Raw genomic sequence first — 16244 nt, 5'->3', positions numbered from 1 at the left:
TGAATGGTCTATTAAACACAAAAATATTTTTTCAATTTGGGCCAGTAGTTCCTGAGATTAGCGCGTTCAAACAAACAAACAAACTCTTCAGCTTTATATATTAGTATATAGATTTGTAAATCTCAAAGTGAGAATTGTACACGATAAAATGAACAATAAATATCTTATTCATTCTAATCCCTTTCGAAAGATATTATCATATCTGTTGCGGGGAATTCTGTAAACGTTGCTTGGCAGAAATCCAAGGTCCCTAAGCAGGACATCTACCTATGCCTCTTGAAGAAAGCCTGCTGCAATCGTGGAAAAGGGACGACGCTCTACGCGCTGTAGTGTGCTATCTCGCTTCTTTAAGTATAACAGGTTTAGATTTAGAGCAGGATAGGCATCTAGGTCTTAGTCTGGCCATGATATAGAAATATGAAATACAATTCAGGGTTAAGTTGGACAAGGATTAGAAGTATTTATGCAAAAATTTTATCTTTTCTCGAGTCGAAGTCATTTGAATTATTTTCAAACAATAGATCTTTTGTAATTGTAAGTTACGTAAGGGTTTTCATAATTATTTATTCAATAGCGGTTTACTAAACATACGCGTTGTTATCAGGATAGGAAACTAGATTTGGCTCCAACCGGAGCCCTTTCTCAGGAGTTACGTTAATTTCTAATAGTCCAAAACTGCAATTCTTTTCGAATACAATTAAATATACTACCTAGTGTCCAAGTGACAAAATAGCATTAGATAAGAAATAATATTTGACGTTGCCATTTGTCTTTTTTCCAAATCACATTCCTCGCCAGATTTTTTTCTAGAAACTAAATATTTGCGTAATTCCAGTATTTAGATAAGAGTTCACGGTGAATTGTCTCAAGATTAAATTTATAATTTTAATTGAAACGCCTAATTTATGGCCACAGCTAGCTTTCCACTGCATTTTGTGTGACTGTCTGAGTCACTCTTAATTCATTCTTCACGAGAAACGTAAAAGTAGAAATACATAATAATATTTCTCTTCTAGTACCAGACTTCTTACTATGCTATCTGAATAGGAATGGAATCCTACTACTATTATAAAGGCGAAAGTTTGTAAGTATGGATGTATGGATGTTTGTTACTCTTTCACGTAAAAACTACTGAATGGATTTGAATGAAACTTTACCACAATATAGCTTATACATCAGAATAACACAAAGGCTACAATTTTTGAGGTTTCTAATGTGAGGTCGTAAAAACACACCTTTTTTGCGCTTACATTGCAAACGCTGACTGAATCCTACAAGATAGATAGAAGGCAGATAGATAGATAGAAGGCAGGTATAAATTATGACTTATATCTTCTAACCACGCGGACGAAGTCGCGGGCAACAGCTAGTAATTCATAATATTAACCATTGATTTTCGGACGAAATGTATTCTAACTCCTGAAGTTTCTTACTGCTACCTCTGTCTTTCCAAATTTCGCAAAGCTGTGTACACTCTGCTTGTCAGAGAAGAGAAATTGTATTTAACGGTTCTTGAAATGTCACTTGGATATCGGGTCTGAAAACCGATGTAGTGACGATCTGAGAAAGATAACTGAGTTAGGCTCAATTTGGAAGATAGGTGACCGAAAGTTACCGGGAAATTTTAGATACACCTATGCGGTGTGGTATATTTTTTATTAGTTTTGATGCACTTTGTACCCAAAATAAAGATTGTACCAATCAACCAACCAAAAATTATACCATGTATTGTAAATATGTGCCTTTTTCTGGTCAATTTAGTTTTTTTATCCTTCTATGTATTTCTTTAAACGGAATCATGAGTCCGGCTCATACTTGACCGGTTTTTATATTCTGAGATTATCTCTATAATCAATTATTCTGAGTCTACTATAACAGACTTTGCAAAAGTCTTGGGAGCGAAACATCATCTTAAAGAATTACTTTTGCAGTTTTGAGAGACGCCGTCGCTCTACCTTACTGACTTACTCAGGAAAGGATTCAAATAGATCATTTTGTCTTTATCAAAGCTACTTAGCTATTATCGAGACAGCTATCACGTGTAAGCATGTCCCACAATGTGCCAGCCGTGTCTGATCAATCCGATCAATTGCACGATAGAAACTCAATACAGCGTGAGAATAAAAACTCCTTTATTCTTTTTATAATATTCGACTATTTTTAATTTTTAATATATACAGACCATTGTCTGTGTAGGGTGAAAGGAAAGTTCTTGCCTATTACAATTAAGTCAAAACATAAATCAAATCAATGTAACTTAATTTTTTAAGTAGTTGTAAAAGGCGAGCATGGATGTGGTCTTTTTTTCTAGTTTAGAAATCAGAATCAGACTCGAATATTGCTGGAAAAATCTAAGGAGCAAAACAATAATGACAATGCACAAAGTCACCCGACTCAGGACTGTGTATCACACAAATTATTTTTCTACGCGAAGATGGAACCCACGAGAGACATCGCGCCCATTAAGGTATCACCACTCGGGTATCCGAATATATTATAGCTAGTTGATTTGGAAGTGACCGTAATCCCCATCGCGAATATCAGTTTTAAGAATAAACAAAAAAATAGATAATAAAATATATTATTAGATATATGTTATCACTTTTGTTTAAATTTAAGCAGCCAGACAGACAGTCTAGCCGCAGTTCCTGTATTGTATTATATCCGATTATAAAAGATGACCTACCTCACATCGTACCTACCCTTTGAAAAAAAAACCGGTATATTGCAAGTATTGCACCATGCACTGTGACGTCAAAGGTTTTTGCGTCCATTGCAGCTATTATTGTTGATGTTAGGTACTTTGTATTAAGATGGCGCAATGTAGGCTGAACTGTGTTGATATAGGTCGTGTCTATGGCGACGGTTTTCAAACTTTTGGACTTTAGGGTTCGGTAAGACAAATGTGTAAACCTTCAAAATGAATTACGTATTTAAGATAAATTATTGAGTTAAATAGTAATACCTGTTAAAAATAGTTTTTACGACCTATAAAGGGGGCCTACAATTTTAGCAGAAAAGGTTTGGTACCAAATTAATAATTCCATTTGATTGTAATGTAATTAACTTAAATTATTATTTTCACTTTCTAGAGACGGATGTTTAATTTTTTCGAGTCGAGCCCGATTCACGACCCCGCCATCGCACCAGCTCATTTACTTATTTATGTTTATTCGTTATTTAGTTCGTGTACAACACCCATCTTTACAGGTAAATACCCAATGCGACAATGTTGGCATACATAAATAATCTCATGATTAAGGACTCCAGTTGGGTCCGAAACTAGTCGGCCTATCAATATTAACACGCGATTAAACCGTTCTTAAACAATTAAAAAAGGAATTGATTTGTATTGCCGACGATATCTTTACATTCTATTTAATTATCTTATAATTAATTTGATAATATATACCTGCCTATTATCTTTAATTACCTACTTATATTGAACATTAATAACATGAATAGGTACCTAAGTACTTAGGATACCCAACATTTTAATAGCTTGGATGATCATATTTCCATTATTGCTACAAATATACAAAAATCTAAACATGCACTTACCTAAGTATTTGTCTAGGTCTAGGTCTCGCATCTATAGACAAGAATATTTTTACAAGAATATGTTTATTTTTCCTTATGCTAATTGTGTTATTTAATAACAGAGGTTTTAGAAAGAGGATGTAAGCGAATATTATATTATTATTTAAAACATATAAAACATAATCTAAGCTCTTTCTTTACATTCTCACATACTATAAAATCCGAATTTACAATTTGATTGTAACCTTATTTCTATTTTAAGTAACATTAAACATTAAAATGCTCATAAATAATAATGAGGACACTATCCCGCCAACCGGTTTCGTATTTCGAACTCGCTTCCAAAGCCAAAATTCACGAGCATTAAAAAAAATGTGCGTTTGGATTCCCGCCCCAAGTCACACAGCACATTCGCATTTTGTATTTCGAACAGAACGTTGACCGTGTATTAGAACCGGTTCGACGTCGGTAATGTACGAGAGTGTACGTCCGTTTGTTGCTGACGAGACGATCCTTTGTATTCTTATCATTATCAGTGATTGAGTTGTCCACTTGATATTAAAGCAAAGGTGTTCTACCTGAATGAACAGTCTGCCGTCGGCCGCGCTTCCGAACGCACCTGCCGGTCGCATTCGCAACACGACACCGCCAACGTCACACGTGACCGAAAATGTAATTACTCTAAATATCGAATGAAATCGGACAATTCAAAAGTAATGTATTGCGGAATAAACATTCCAGTGTAAATATTATTTTTTTAATCAGTGTGTGTGATTAATAGAATAAATATAAAGAAATATTTAGCGAAAATATTTTTTTAAATTCTATAAAATCCTGTGATATTAGTATTAAGGTGTCCTGTAGAAGCAAACAGCCAGTAAGTATTTTTTGTCTTGTTCGTGTAGTGTGTTGCCTGCTTTATTTTGATTTTAAAAGTGAATAAAAGTGTCTGTCTGTTAGTAGTATTGTGTACGCAGGTAAAGTCATAGTATTTTAGTGACGAATGCTTAACTTTTCAAGATTTTGTATTATAATGCTGATCGAAAGGACTCACAAAGCCATGTTGTATAAAAGAAATATTAACAATAGATACAACACCTTGACTTGTAAAGAAAAATATTTATCGAATTTTAAATACTGTTACTGAACGTAACTGCGATATTAGAATTAAAGAATAAACGCGAATTTTTATTAAATAATAACTACTGAGTTATTTTTTAACGACCACAACAAAAAAAAATGTTATAAAAAATCACTATCTACGGACGATTCTATCCATATTCCTTGTTTAAAATTCGATAGTTAACCTAGTCATAATTGCCAGGATAAAAAAAATGAAATGAATGAAATTGTTAGAAAACAGCTGTTTACAGCCGCGACGAAATGTGTCTTATTTAAATGTTAATTTTGCGTTACTGACCTTTTGTCTGTACCGGTTTTTTTTTCTAGACTCTAATAGAACAGTAGGTTTATTATGAATGTCCCAAATTAGATTCAAAGATACCTGAGTATTGAAAAAGAACAACCCAGTGCATTGCATAATAGAATTAAATAGTATACTTTAATAGTACACAGAAATCAAATAATAAGATTTTATTAATATTATGAATGTTCTCGATTTTGTCACAAACACGTAACGTTTTATGTAATAACACGAAAACAATTTATTATTTGAGACACAAAAACAAGTTGGATAATTAAGCAATTTTGTAAATTACTTCGAATTCCATACAATATTCCATACAACAATAGTATTATTATAACGTGGGTATCTAAATCAATTTTAAAGAAACGAAAATTAATTGGACATATTTTTTGCACTATTATTACGGCTGTATGATTGCCATTAAATGTAATTGTAAATTATACATATGGCAACACAAAGTTTCGTGAATTTAATTAAATTGGATTCATCAGTTGAAAAACTTGATAACATTAAAATAGTATTAAAATGTAACAATAATTATTTTCTAACGTATACTAGTACACAGGAAAACCAATGTAAAATGAATATTTATTAAATATTTCCTGATCATAAATGATTACATATTTCCTTTAAACAATGTGTGTGGGATAAAAATAATATTTGACAACAAAAACATACATCCGACTTCGAATAAAAACGAATCCAAACTCTATGAAGTTTATGGTACCAAAGTGACAGCTGTTTTAAGTGAAATGAAAAAGGAATCAATAAAATCTGTTCATTCAGTTTGACATTACAAGATTTTTTAAGTCAGTTGAAAATACGACAATAACACAAAAAAAATCTTCCTACATTCTAAGTAGCCGTAAAACAACTAGTTCCCAATTAACAATTAACTAGTTCTTATTGTTAAACAATGCATCTACTGAGACAAGCGCGTGTAATTAAATCCAATTAATATGGGGGGAAGAGAAAATAATGCCTTTGCCGAACAATGAAAGAAAAATATAACTTACGTGCGTTTGACGTCATACTCGTAACATTTTCTTATTTATAAATATTAGCGTTTGAGTTCTCTTTAATTAATTTAATCATTTTGGCAGTACTACTTTTTTAATTTTTATTATTATTTTTCTTCGATTTAATAATCTGTAAGCTGACGTTCTAATTATGAATTGTAATTAAAAAATAAAAACCGTGGCCAGGATGCAATACAATTCATACTTTTTATTGAAGACTTTTTTTTTATAAACCCAACCATGGGATAGCTAGAAATGGCTTTTAGTGGCAAATAAACGACTTTGCATATACACGAATACCATTGAGGGCTATATAGAGCGAACTTCACTTCCTTAGATAATGCAGTTATTGAGGAAAATGTTTGTTTGTTTTAATTAGTGCGGATTAACGATTTACATGAAACCTTCTGGTGTCTAGATAATAAGTTATGTAAAGGCTATTGAGAAAATTATTCAAATTGAATTGAAAACGTCCTTCTTCCGGCCCTATGTTTGCATCATAACATAAAATCTTCTAATACCGTTTTCCAATCAAAATAAAAAAGGTTTTATTTCAGATCAAAAACCTTGTTGCTATCATCAAACCGCTTTTTTCTGACGAGAAAAATAAAACGTTTTTTATTTTTGCAACCTAGTCAGTGGCTGATCATACAAGACTGATTCATATATTAAAAATATATTTGGTTCCGGTTCTAATAATGATGATGACAGTACTGTTACGGTCAATTAGCGGCCATTTTGATACAACAGGTGTCATCCTAAATGTATCTACTAGGAATGTTGTCACAATAGGAATTCTCATATTTACTTATGACCCGTAATTTACTTCTAAACGATACTATTAAAATCTCGTTAAAATCCCGTCGTTAAACTAAATTTGTGAGTATTTTAGAGGTATTCGGAAACATTATTTTGATTCCTGATTTGCGTGCTAATAATTTGAAGATTGTGTGAAGAAAATTTATTAGGCAACATCGACATTAAGATTATTGTCGATAAGAAAACGGAAGATAGCGTTATCTATCCGTATCAACCACTTTTTTCTCGAAATGATGTGTCGAGGTGACCCGGAGAAATTGTACGCACCCAGTCCAGATCCGAACTCAACACAGGCAAGGTAACAATGTGACTCTTCTTAAAATTTACCTCATACCTCAATCTAAGAAACCACTGACAAATGGTAAAACCTTGTAAGCAAACCCGATTTCTTAATGTTGAAATCTGAAACGGTCAATCTAGAGTAAGCTAGTCTGGCGATCAAAGCTCAAAACCTTCTCTATACGGGAAGTTTCCTATGCCTGGCAATGATACTACTGCCTTTAATACTACCTGTATTCAGGGCCGGATCTAGGAGCCCAGGGGCCCTGAGGCCTCGAGGCCTCAAGGCAACCAACTTTGGTGCTGGGCCCCTGATCATAGTGGGCCCCTAGGCACTGGCCTAAAGTACCTTATGAGGAGTTAAATATGAGCTAATAAACTCAAATCGATTCACGTCAATCGGTAAAGTGCCAAAGTGGCACCGTGGTTAACGAGCGTCAGTTACGGATCAACTTCTAATCAAGATCATGTTTGTTCGTGTAGCGGGGGAGCTCGTGGCTAAGCTATAACCGCATAAGTTTATGTATTTAAGCTATACTTGACGCGGTTGGTCCGTAGATGGTTGACCATCTTTGTCATAACGAGTTCCTCCGTGTTTCGGATGGCACGTTAAATTGTGGGTCCCAGCTGTTATTCCTACATCTTTGACAGTCGTTACAGGTAGTCAGAAGCTTGAAAAGTCTGACAACCAGTCTAACCAAGGGGTATCGTGTTGCCCAGGTAATTTGGTCTCAGGTTGAGGAGGTCAGATAGGCAGTCGCTCCTTGTAAAACACTGGTACTTAGCTGAAACCGCTTGGACTGGTAGCCGACCCCAACATAGTTGGAAAAAGGCTAGGCCGATGATGTTTGTTCGTGTATTTTCAAAACGTTTCACATTTGCCGATTAGTTTCCATTAAAATCTATTACAAATTGGTAAATATCGGCTATCGGAGATGTTATGATTACGTGGTCGTTGCTTTGAAAACATGACTGTTGTAACTGTGAACTGAACGATAATGGCATCTGTTGGGAGAATTTATTGTTTCATGATTCTTAGAATATTTCTCTTGGTGTAAGAATTATGGTGTTTATGTAATTGGTTGGGTACTTGCTCACTTAATACTGAAATTATTAGATACGGTTCTAGAAAACTGTTTGACTACTGACACAGCTGTAAACCGACATTTATTCTTCTTTTGTTAAAACTGCGTGATTGTTATGATTATTCTCAAATCAAAATGAAAGTGTTATAACTTTCAGTAGGCCTAAAAGAGGCCCTTTAGAAATGATAGTTGCAGGTATAATGAAAATGACTCGCGATTCCAAAATGACATTCCTTTGGAGAAGAACCGCAAGAATTACCACAAGTTACTCCGGATCATTGGTTATTCTGGAGATGTTATGGCATATATGCTTACAGACCTTATGATGTGACCCATTTGAAATTGAAAACCTTGTCCAGAAGTCCTTTTTGGAATCGGTTCCCAACTTTCTCTGACATATGCAGTTGGCTTCACAAATATTTAGGCCGTAAAGATCGAGTTTCCTTTTACGTCCTGAACAAAGACTGGCTGGATATATATACATATTGTACTTTTATATATTCACTAAAAATTAAAAAACCTTGTTACATAACAAGGGTATCATGTTCTGAGTGAACTGCGCCATTGTTGCGACATTAACTTTGAAAGTTTACCTTGCTTAGTTCTTGTTATAAATTATGAAGAAACTTTGGAAATTTCTAGAAAATTGTGGTATTACGCTGTTATAATTTACTGGGTTTGGTGCCTACGATCGATTAAAACGTAACGTTTTTCTCTGGTTTCTTTAAGGTTAATTTGATTTGTTGTTTTATTTTCTATTCGCGTTTGTGATAACGTAACGTAACTAAAGCAACGAATTACGGAGTCTGACATGAGCGGGACATATGGTTAACTGATTTTAAGTTTCTCAATCTTCAAGAAACCAATATAGAAGTTGGCTTTTCAAATATCTATTTAGATTTGAGAGCAAAAATCAAAATAAGCAGTATCACCTTGGGCAATACCAACGCTCTTAATTAAAATCCGCATTAGCAATTATTAATATACAGACAAATAATGTTAACGTAATGAGTTATGATTGTGACTATGTCATCAATAGCACAGACAGAAAGTCACGTATTTATACAGTTACCATAGAGAAGGAACAGTAATCGCACGTATTTAACTTGCATTGAGTAATCATGATTAATGATTTGGCGCTTTGATTAAGTATTTGGACTTCATTACCAATTATAAGTATTCAAATATAATTAGTGAAAATACGGGGATTAAATAAATTTATGACAGAAATAATGTTAGGGTGGATTTAATTTCTTACGGCAGAGACAACACGACAGGGAGTAAAAAAAACAGTGAAATAAAAGTTTGCCAGCCAAATAAATTGAAATTGTTGCTTTATGTTTATTTATGCACAGCAACACAGATTTTTTTTGTAAATACGTACTTTAAGAGATACTTAGCTACTAAAATCAGTTAGAGCATATTAAAAACTCATCGGATATTGATGCTAATCGCTTGACCTATTAATAGGTATGTCAACGTCTAATAAACGCATTTTTGATAATTGTTATTTAATTACAATTGACGATAAACCGACAAAAATATCTGGCAATTTTCAACTGTAATAATATACCTAGTGTTTTAACATATATGCATTTAATAGAGTCCTAGAAGGAAAAACATAAACCGATGTAGACAAAGGCTAGAGTACAAACGCATAGGGAAGAAAAGAAAATGGATCAGGATCGTGAAAGTCCCAGCACTAACGTGAAACGGTACCACACCAAGGAATTTAATCGTATCGCGGCTTGTTTCACAAACATTCAAGTCACATGCACAAAGACACCCAGACTCGGGACAAGCATTTGTGGATCATTCAAATCCTTGTCATACGCGTCGATCGAACCTGCGACACGTCGCGCACATTGGTTTTGGCGTGGTTAGTTGCCTTTTTTCTGTTCTTTTTCATGATATTTTACTATATCATAGGGAATGATTGACAACTTATCATATAATGACATGTTTCAAATCAGCACGTTTATTACTTAATAACAACACGCGACCTTTATCGCGTTAATATTGGGTTTTATTTAAATGTAATTATCGTGTTCACAGTCCTATTATCCATTGATATTTTTTTTTTCATAATTCGCTTAATCCCAAGTAATCAGTTATGACATTTTAACAACCTTATTAATCATCGTCGCAAAAAGAGGGGTGTTATAAGTTTAAGTCTGTCTGTGGCATCATAGCTTCAGAACGGATTGAGCGATTTTAATTTAGTTTGTTTTGTATTATGTGCAAGTGTTCTTGTATATCTATACTAATATATAAACCTGAAGAGTTTGTTTGTTTGTTTGTTTGAACGCGCTAATCTCAGGAACTACTGGTCCAAATTGAAAAATTCTTTTTGTGTTGAATAGACCATTCATCGAGGAAGGTTATAGGCTATATACCATCACGCTGCGACTAATAGGAGCGAAGATATAATGGAAAATGTAGCAAAAACGGGGAAAAATATTCAACATCGACTGCTTCCGTTCAAAAATTCCTAACTTATATCTTCTGCCACGCGGACGAAGTGGCGGACAACAGCTAGTGTTTGATAAAGTTGTGGTGGGTATGCGTTTTATTGACGGCGGTTTATTTTAAATTTTTAGAACGCAATTATAATGACATTAATTGAACTATTCTCACTACGTAGTGTGCCATTTTACCGTAATACAATATAAAGTACACGTAACAATGAAGTAGCTATTTCTTGCTAAAAGATATTTTTATTGATCCCAAGATAATCCCAGACCACTTCACAGACTTTATCTCTTTATAACATTCCAAAATACATACAAACCAAGGTACAAACGTGACAAAATTGTCATTCAGGTATTACAAGAAAAATGTTCACATGACACCTGATAAGGTGTAAAAAATATTGAAAATCATTGTGAATGATATTGACCTCACTACCGATGCTCAAAGCCCGCACAAAACGCTATCAAAAAAGTATTCGTGTCGAGAATTGTGTTCTAAATTTCAGAATATTATTAATACTTTTGTTTTTAGTAAATTGCAAATTTTGTTGCCAAGGCAAAGAGAGAAGAGTCTGGCATAGACAAAGGAAGCCCTATGCCAAGCAGTGGGCTATTATACGCTCATGATGATAATATAAAAAGCAACGTATACGTTACGAATAATAATAAAAATATCGATTCCCACTTGTTCTATAGGTCATGGGGAAGCATTCCGGTGGTTTTAGCCACTAAGAGTCACATACCCCTCCGACTTCCTCAGTGCAACTAAAGTCTATGAGGATTTTCACCAGGTCCAAAAAAACACGTCTTGAAGTTAGACTTTCAAAGGTCGAAGCGAGACAGCAAATAACTTAAAGCAACATCACTCTCCCACTTCTGAATTAACCTTTATAGTACATATATCTGCCGTTTTAACGTTTTTTCAACACGTGATTTCATTACAATATTTATAAACCAGGTAGGTACTATAAGTACACGATACAATTAATCTATAAGGAAAATGTTTAATAGCCAATTAAGATATATCCAAAACCACTTTTTATCATTTATTTGATTTTAGTACATCTATAAATGTGATATAGATCTAAATTTAAATGTGGAATGTCCGTTTGATGGTGCAATACTTGGAAACGGCTGGAATAATTCGGTTAAACTTTATCTAAGTGATAAGTTGCGGTTGTGATTTTGTGTAATAAATAGAAAGATTATAGTCTCACAGTATCCATATAAAGACAAATTTTGTATACATAGTACTTTGTATGAGTACGTCATAAATCTTAAGGCTTTATTTCGCATTAACGCAAGCATAGTTATCATTTTGAATCCGTCTATCACCTTACCACCCATCCAAAATATGATATAAAATCCGCTTTATTCCAAAGGCATAAGGTTCATTATTGCAACTCTTTGTTACTATGTACTCGACACGCCTTTCGTCATTCCTATGTATCTCAAGTTTTTCAAAGATAATTATTATCATGTATCAAAATAAGATTATGTATATCCGATTCAATCTCAAGAGATTAAATGCTGTTGTAAAAGCGAGACGACAATATATATAACGTGTATCGCTTTCTCGCTCGTACACGAACACGATGACATTTCAAGAGCTGGTATTAAGACTGAATTCGTTTCGTGGAATTTTGTAATAATAATATTCTAGGTACAAAGACTAGTCAATGGATTGTAATACAGATTATAGTTTTATATGTGTAACTCACGTTTTTGATAAAAGTTTTGATTCAATAAGTTTTATTTCATTCAAGCTAAAACAAAAATAAACATGCATGAAGATAAAAGTGATATTATTTGCTAAATCGCTGACACTTTCTTTCGTGGGTAAATTTCATTGAAATCGGTTCAGCTGTTTGAGAGTAAAGAGCTAACAAACACACCACTATACCTTCGCATTTATAATATTAGTGCGATGACACTTAAAAACAACATGGTTAACTATTGATAGAAAAAGTACCAAAATCGGTTCAGTAGATTCGAAGATTAATCCGTGCAACGTCACAAACTCTTTAAGTTATGATATGAGTATAAAAACGGGACCTGCGTATATTTACCGAAATTAAATAATTATTGTGATTTTATTATTAAAAAGCTAAATCATATAAATAACACCAATATGTGTGGGTAGTGGCTTATAACTGTTAATATTTTTGATAGCATTTTGCTTTTTTAATCGAATAAAAACAAAACATGTTTTGGCACGATATGACGTAAAAACTCATGATATTCATTTGGCAAATGTTTTAGAAAAACTTTTGTTTATGTAGCCATCTATGTAATTGTATTTTTAATATGTTTGTTTGTTATTTAATCTTAAGTTAAATAATGATTACGTCATCTTTATTACTTTTTGCATGCTTTTATTTCTATGATAAACTGTTTTTGTTTGGAGACTCCACTATGTTTTGAATACAAACACTATATAAACACTTCTCTTAAAAAAAACCCTTTAATTCTGATATTCTGACGACAGCTCATTACTCTTTATATGGGTAGAACAATTTTTGTTACAGCTATGAATCTTTTGCAAAGAAAGTTGTTAATTAAGAAAAGATTTATTAATTGAATTGCTCCTCAAAATTACCAAAAATACTTTTTATCATTTAATCTCACGTCTCACGATGAAATCGATAAACAATCGATAAAACAAATTAATCAATTGTTTGAAAAGACATTCGATTATCGTACAATTTTTGTTGGTATTTCGATACAGGTGTCCTTATATCTATACCTAGATCTAAATTGTTTTTGATATGAAATTTTAATAGTTGACAAAATAGTTATTTCAGTCTAACGTAGAAGATACATGTGTCACTTTCGTTGTCGCCAAAAGTACAGATATAATCAAATTAAAACTGTATTATCTAATTAATTATTAATTAATTATTAATTAGATAATGCAGTTTTAATCCGTTATACTTAGGAAAACCCGTTTATGATGTAATATATAATATTACATTAACACTATAAAGACAAAAATTGTGTGTGTGTTTGTTTTTTGACACTGGATTAACACAGCAAGAAATCAGTCCACTAATTTTAGTACGTAAGTTTAAGTTTTAATAAATAACATGAGCTCACAACGAATGATAACAGTTCTCCAAACAGCTGATAGCAATTTGGAAGAGGTAAAAAAATTGTATAAAAATATCTTGAAAAAAAATGCATTATAATATACATACCTAGAATTAGTATTAGAAAACAATGCCTTTTATACGTCAACGTTTAAAATCTGAACTTAAAATTCACTATATTATATACAAAGTGGCAATGCAGCCAATACAGTCTAACCAAGGGGTATCGTGTTGCCCAGGTAACTGGGTTGAGGAGGTCAGATGGGCAGTCAGCTGAAATCGGTTCGACTGGCGGCCGACCCCAACATAGTTCAAAGGCTAGGAGGATGATGATTATATACAAAGTGGCAATGCAGCAAGCCCTCTGGGCACGTTTCCCAACTTTGGCAGGGATGAAGACGTCTTTTTTGACGCGTATATTTTTCATTTTGTATTGATATAGTTTTAAAACATGTAAATATTCACTTGATTGATTTATCAGTCTGACCGATAAATCGCGGGCAAAACCGCAAGGCGAACTTAGCCACATAATTACGAGATAATATGTATTTATGAATGTGACGGCCCACAATTGGTTGTAACGTCGAAGGTTGCGTCACGTCACGGTAATAATATACCGCTCATGTACTTATAACAATAGGATAAGGTATTTCTAGTTTACTGGAAAAGAAATCATGTCATGCATGTTTTCTGTATTATTAAGAAAACAAGATGGTTTTTGAGAATTCCGAGTACCGCCTAACAAACGATAATGGCAATCGTCCTCCTAGCTCTTTCCCAGCTGTTGTGGTCGGCTTCCAGTCTAACCGAATTCAGCTAAGTAACAATGTTTTACAAGGAGCGACTACCTATCTGACTTTAGACTGGTTGTTAGACTTTTCAGGCTTCTGACTACCTGTAACGACTGTCAAAGATGTAGGAATAACAGCAGGGGTCCACAATTTAACGTGCCTTCCGAAACACGGAGGAACTCGTTATGACAAAGATGGTCACCCATGAGTGATCGATTCACTTATGCGCCTCACTCACCCCAAAATGAGTGAAAATGTCTGAAAATATATCTTATAGGTAGTATTCTTTACAAAGTTTATCATACATCAATTTAATTATAATTCCTTGATAATTATATTTGTGTGTGACTTCATTCAGTTCTTCATACGCGACAAAAATAAATTCAGGATCTGAATAGAATAATTTATTTATCGTAATATTTTTATTTCTCTTAATACCCGTGATATCATTCAGATAATTTTATTTTAATTTCTTATTCATTAATTATTATTTTCTACGTATTAATTTTGATTGTACTTTAATTGATTTAATAATTAGTTTTCAATGATCGGAGGGTTAATTTTTCGAATTTTGTACGTTAAATGTTTTAACGAATCTAGACTGAAACACGGATGGCAAGTTGAGTTTCTTAGAATTCCCATACATAAATGGTCCGTCTAGTAATTCCTACATTAATACCATCAAAACCTTTTTACGTGTTTGTAAAATTGATTTTCAATTCTTTACTTAAAAAAAACATTTAAGGACTTACTTTATTTCAAAACTGAATTGCTCATTTTATATAAAACTAGATATATACCTATTATTTCATTTTTATTCTATAACAAGCTGTTGCCCGCGACTTCGTCCACGTGGTTAGAATTTTCCCTGTTTTTTCTACATTTTCCATTGTATCTTCGCTCCTATTAGTCGCAGCGTGATGTTATATAGCCTATAGCCTTCCGTGATAAATGGTCTATTCAACACAAAAATATTTTTCAAATCGAACCAGTAGTTCCTGAGATTAGCGCGTTCAAACAAACAATCAAACAAACAAACTCTTCAGCTTTATATATTAGTATAGATGTGTAAGTACGAAGAAGTATTCCAACTAGGTAAAAAACAAGGCGAATTGTTTGTAAAAACCAAACACCAAATCGATTGTCACAGAATCTATCCAGCCAATATTAATTTAGGCACTCAAAGATACCGTATCAAAACAAATGATAGTTATTATTTGATGTCTATCTACGAAATAATCCACGTACCGACGCGATACTGATGACGTCACAAGATTATTTATAACCGGTGATAGTATGCTGCAAAGACCAAAAAAAAAACAAAATTAAAAAAGGAAGTCAAATTCTTAATCGGATTTAGATTGACTCTGGGATGGTGATAATAATAGATTTTTATTACAATATTTAATATTTAATCACCTTTTTTAGTACTGATAATTAAAAATTAATATTGTTATTATAATCCTTACCTGATCGGGTGACCAACTTCCTTAATTGTTCTAAGATACCAAAGACAAACGGTGAATATAAATATCATGAGGAAACCTGGTTTTCCAAATGTTGGAATCTTCTATCACCATCCTGGAACGTGGTGATCAATGTTTAAACCTTCCTTTATAGAAGGAGACTCCGCATTGGGAAATCTTAGGGTGAATTAGCTTGGGGTGACCAACAAGTACCTTTAACATAGAATCTTCCCGAATTTAAGCGGAAATAAAAACTTTC

The 16244-nt window shown here is 33.2% G+C and overlaps 1 protein-coding gene across 3 annotated transcripts in view; it reads left to right on the top strand.

Annotated features, from left to right (window-relative positions):
* The window catches only part of LOC113498241 (solute carrier family 41 member 2-like), a 79261-nt gene that overhangs the window by 19988 nt on the left and 43029 nt on the right, over window positions 1-16244 (top strand). Inside the window, exon 1 of one of the 3 annotated variants that reach the window (XM_026878180.1) lies at window positions 4105-4417. The exons of 1 other annotated variant lie outside the window; for it this stretch is intronic. The gene's annotated coding sequence lies outside the window, so the exon portion shown is untranslated. Of the gene's footprint in view, window positions 1-4104; window positions 4418-16244 lie in introns of those variants that run through there. One more of the 3 variants, XM_026878178.1, reaches the window with a different exon arrangement.

Source organism: Trichoplusia ni, chromosome 10 (genome assembly GCF_003590095.1).
Source record: "Trichoplusia ni isolate ovarian cell line Hi5 chromosome 10, tn1, whole genome shotgun sequence".
Lineage (NCBI taxonomy): Eukaryota > Metazoa > Arthropoda > Insecta > Lepidoptera > Noctuidae > Trichoplusia > Trichoplusia ni.
Note: the sequence above shows the minus strand (reverse complement) of the source record. Positions and strands in the feature narration are given on the sequence as shown.